Genomic DNA, 5,449 nt, shown 5'->3' with positions numbered 1-5,449 from the left:
AATGCTAAATCACCTTGATCCCGTATATATGCTTGAAATACAAAACACTACCAAAGACACATCAAATAACTTGAGTACAAAACATCAATTCAAGCCTTTATAGAGCATTCTAAGTGGACATAAATGCCACTTAACAGCTAGGAAATCAAGTACTTCATCCTCTCAAAAGGACGGAGTTAGTAAAAAGAAGAGGAAGCAACCAACACTAGTTGGAGTTAGTGATAGTGGTGAGGATCATACAGAAACTGAGTCACCCTTGGTCAAAAATCCAAAGAAATAAAAGAAAGCTGAGTTGACCACTCAAATAGACACTTCTACATCTTCTTAAAAAGATGCAGTTGTAACGCAGAGGTCTAAACAGACTCTAATGGCTCCTTCTCAACAAGGTATCACTATTGAATTAAGAATTCTCCCAATGCATCATGTAATGAGTCTGCACCCCCTCTTCAGAACTCTCAAGAGGGTGAAAGAATTCAATTGGTTGGCACATACTTAGAGGGCGCATCAATTGAAACTCCCTCATCTATTCAGGGGGGGTTGCCAACACTCATGCCTGATCTCACAAATCTTATCTCTAAAATTTCTTCAAATTTTATTGAAGGGCTTGAACCATCTTCTCAAACCCTGCTAAAATCAAGTGACATAGTTCATGAAACTGTGATCACCACTCAGGAACAATCTTTAGATGGTGAGAGGCTATATACAGAGGTAGACCTTGATGACACCATCACAAACACGGGGATTTTATCAGTTTTTACTGAAGACCTTGTGAAAGTTTCTAATGCACCTTCATGTGCACAACGGTCTTCACAGAATGATAGGTTTGAGGGTAGTACTCTTGAAGGGGAGCTACTCAAATCCTCTCCAATTAAATTGGAGGTTTCTCACAAAGAAACAACTCCCCTCAAAACCCTAGCTGAAATTGATTTGACAATTGAAGCTGGGAGTTCAATTGCCAATAATCCAGCTATTGGGGAGGCAAGTACACAAGCACATTCAAGTGCTAGTTCCCTACAAGAGGAACAAGGGTTTGAGGCCATGGTACATGACAGTAACCTGGTCAAATCCCCTCCAATTCAAATGGAGGTTCACTTACCTAGTGAACAAATACTGTCATAACCACAGTTCCCACTGTGAGTTCAACTGTGACTCATGTCAGAGGTATAATTTCACCTTCCAAACCATCAACCTCAACCAACCCTAACCAACCCTCAACTTCTACACAATCACAACACCTCTTATCCCAATGGCTGCAAGATACTCAAACACAATCTCAAACTGTTGATGAGGTGTTGGTAGATCAACTTGAAGGTTTTTCAAATATTGCTCAGCAACTGCTTACCTCAGACATGTCAAATCAAGACTACCAAGCCATCCTTCTCACTTATAGGGAGGAAGTGGAAAAACAGAAGGATATAGTTGTGGATGAAGCAAAAAGGGATGGAAATGTAGATGTCTGGCTCTCCAAAAGCTTTTCAATTGACATGGAGGAGGCACTCGCAAGGTTTAGGGAGGAGTACATAAAAATTCTTGGGAGCAATGTTTGTATGATGCCATTATAGAGGTCTATGAAGCTCAGCTCAAAGCCTTCAATTATATGGGCAAGGCTATAGAAAAGACTCTAGATAGTCATCAAGGTGAAGTCAAGGAGATGGTGAACAGGAGAATTGATGAACTGATGCCTACATTGAATGAAATGAAACTAAATAAATCAAGTTTTCAAACAAGCTTCAAGCTCTCACTCTCACTCATATTCAAGAGAGTATCAAGAAACTAAAGGACTCATTCATTGCTCTACATAATTTAATTCAACAGCAAATCACCAACAATAATGACAACAAAGTCAAGTTAGAGCATCTATACAAAGCAAGATTTGAACCATCTGCATTACTCATAGAGGAATTCAAAAATACAGTGCTAAACAGTCTTGGAACATCTCCTTCCACAAGCTCATAGACAGTTCCCTCCACTTCCAAAAATCTTCAAATACAAGCTCTCCAACTGCAAGTCACAGAACTCCAAGATTCAAATGCATCTCTCACCACTCAAGTCTCCCAACTCACTTCCATAGTCCAAAGTCAACAATAGGACATCAAATCCCTAATAGACTCCTAAAAGTATTTTCAGATGCAGACCAGTATGTCAATTGGAGCTATTATGGGTGCTTTGAATGTACCCCTTCAGGAAACACCTCAAATGGTAAGGGCCCAGATCCCTCTACACTCAACCTTGCCTGCTACCAAGCCTAGGGAAGATGATGGAGCCCAAGCTAAAATCCATCCAACTATCAAGCAAATGTGAAGAAGATATTGGACTTGAAAGACCCAAGATGGCAGCTGAAGACCCTTCCCTTGACAAGGAGTTTGATGAGTTTCTAGAAGCCCTGAGAGTCTCCCTCAATTTTAATCATTTTACATACATAAAGGTTGTGGACAAAAAAAATCCTGAGGGTGGTGCTAGTGACAAGGCATAATTTTAAGGAAAATAGGGTGGTTTTGAATGTCAATGACTTAGGAGTTGACAGGTGTATGCAAGTGTCCCTTTCTTTCCTAAAATCAAGAAAAGCATCTGAGCTGGACATATTCATCAACAAAGTTAAGGTGATGAGTCCAGATGATACTCTTTTTCTCAATGAGCTTAAAAATAGTCAAATAGCTGCTTTTCTTGAAGCCTATCTACAGCCAAACAAATGAGTGGTCTACATCTGCCCCAATACTAGAAGATTCAAGCACTTCTAACTACCCAAAAACTGTCATGGGAAATAAAAAGTTGATAATGATTATAGAAACAGAGTTGAAGATCAAGAAAAATAAATCTCGTGAGGATGTGGAGATGATTATAATTTTTTCCAAGTATTTGAAGAATACTGAAACCATACTACCAATGACACGGATCAATAAAAAAGATGATTACTTGGTGTTAAGTGGCATTTATGTCCACTTAGAACGTCCTATAAAGGCTTGAATTGGTGTTTTGTACTCAAGTATTTTTTTGTATTTGATTTGTTTTTGTAGTGTTTTGCATTTCAGGTATAAATAAGGGATCAAGGAGATTTAGCATTGCTTTCATGCTAAATTTATATTAGGAAGGTGTCCTGGATGTTTGCTCGTGGATCGCCATCAAGAACCAGCAAAGAAAATAAAAATCTGAAGTTTTTCCAGAAGGTCAACATGCCCGCGCTGTAATAGCGCGCGCGCGCCAGATAAGTAGAAAGTCAACGTGCCCGCACTGGGACAGCACGCGGCCGCGCCGGATCGAAAAAAGAAGAATCATGTTTTGATTAGACGATTGATTTTTGGACATTTATGTTGATTGGGGATGTTATATAAAGACAACTTAAAGGCATTTTTCATAACGGAGCTTAAGGAGAAGACATCGAGAAGACATAGGAGCACAAATATAACCAAGGCGAAGAGGATCTAGTTCATTCTTGTGATTCTTTGTTTTAAGTTGTAATCTTGGATGCTAGTTTTCTTGTTTGTTGAACCTATACTCTTGTTTAACGTACTTTGATTATTATTCAGTTTATAAAGACTTAGTTTATTATACCATGCTTTCATCGGAACCCACGTGATGATGAGTTCGGTTATGGGCTAAACATTATAGTGGGGTTCTAGCGGATTTACTTATGGATTTTAATAGCTAATATGTTTTGATACCTTAGTGTGTAGTGATTGTATGATATCCTAGTATTGGTTGTGCTTATTCGCCTTATGAGCGTTGCGAACTTATAAGATAGCGTATTAATCTCTATTGAAGAGAAAGTGAATTTAGAGGTTTAAATCTTGCCATGCAAGCATAGGTTCATGTATTTGTTATGCATGATTCATAGGTAACTTTAACCATCTTACTTGCCCTATGTTATCACGATAGATAACTTGTGCATTAAACCATTTTTTATCAAATTCTATATACATATAGGGTCTCAATATAATTGGTGTCTATTCAGCTTCTATCTCTTTTGTAGATGTCTGGTAGTAGGGTATTCGTACAACAAAAGTTGGCGTTTACTAGTTTCGTGTTATCTGATTAGTTGTCATCACCATTGCATGCTAAGGTTATAAACAAAAGGTTGTTGAATGAAGTAGTAATGAAGTTAGAATCCCATATTTGTCTCATATAGTAAATCAAACCTTTTAATCCCGTAATTTTTGCATGTTAGTTAATATCTTAGTTATAAACAATCTCAACTTGTTATCATCTTATCATTGAATAATAACCATACCATTGTTGCATAAGTACATTAATTTGAAATTAACCTAAACCAGTCTTTGTGGGAATGGACTAGAATTAATTTTATATTACTTGCAATCGCGTATACTTCCGTGAATATTAGCACATGTTTTCGTCCTAACAAGTTTTTGGCGCCGTTGTCGGGGACTCGGTGTTAATTTTTAGTTTATGTGCTTAACATCAGTGGTCGTTAAAGTTTACTGACTCGGATATTTTACTTACTTATTTGCTTATTGCTTTTTTCAGGTACTCTAGAGAGAGTGTATCCAAACACGTTCTCGATCTCGCAAGAGAACACTGGATAAAGCAGAGGAAGAAGTTTTAGTAGAGGAAGAATTACTTTTAGAAGAGGATAAAGTTAAAGAAGAAGCTCATGTTGCAATGGGTGAACCAGAAGCAAATATAAAGGCTTTGATGGACTACTCTCAGCCAAAAATCAATGATATTCAGTCTAGCATTGTCAGACCAGCCATCGCGGCTAACACTTTTGAAATCAAGGCTAGCACGATTCAGATGGTGCAAAACTCGATCCAGTTTGGGGGTTCTCCGACTGAAGATCCCAACATGCATATTAGATATTTCATCGAGATCTGCGACACTTTCAAATTCAACAATGTTTCTGAAGATGCTATTAAGTTGAGGCTTTTCCATTCTCTCTGAGGGATAAAGCTAAGTGTTGGTTGCGTTTTCTACCACCAGGCTCTATTACCAAGTGGGAAGATCTTGCTTAGAAGTTTCTCATTAAATTCTTCCTTATGGCAAAGACAACTGCAATCAAGAATGCTCTTACTCAATTTGCGCAGCAATCGGGAGAATCTTTGTGTGAAGCTTGGGATCGTTATAGGGATATGCTTAGAAAGTGTTCTCATCATGGGATTCCTAACTGGATGATCATTAACTGCTTTTATAATGGTTTGGGTGTGACTTCTAGACCATGCTTGATACAGCATCAGGTGGAGCCTTTAGGGCTTAGAGCTACGATGAAGCTTATGATTTGATTGAACTGATGGCTGCTAATGAATAACAGAACCCTTCTCAGAGACTAATCAAGGCAAAGTAGCGGGAATTCTGGAGGTAGATGCAGCTACTGCTATAGCTGCTCAACTTAAGGCTTTGACAATAAAGGTGGATTCATTGGCTAATTATGGAGTTAATCTGATCACTAGTGTATGTGAGCTTTGTGCTGGTGTGCATGAGATAGAGTAGTGTACAATTT

General features: G+C 38.3%; 1 non-coding gene across 1 annotated transcript; it reads right to left on the bottom strand.

Moving 5' to 3' along the window:
• Positions 1 to 5,003: 5,003 nt before the first annotated feature.
• LOC141681166 (small nucleolar RNA R71) lies at positions 5,004 to 5,110 on the bottom strand. Its single transcript, XR_012558607.1, has one exon. It is a non-coding gene; the product is annotated as a small nucleolar RNA R71 (small nucleolar RNA).
• Positions 5,111 to 5,449: the final 339 nt, after the last annotated feature.

This window comes from Apium graveolens, chromosome 8, assembly GCF_009905375.1.
Source record: "Apium graveolens cultivar Ventura chromosome 8, ASM990537v1, whole genome shotgun sequence".
NCBI classification, from domain to species: Eukaryota; Viridiplantae; Streptophyta; class Magnoliopsida; order Apiales; family Apiaceae; genus Apium; species Apium graveolens.
This window is presented reverse-complemented; position numbering and strand designations above follow the sequence as displayed.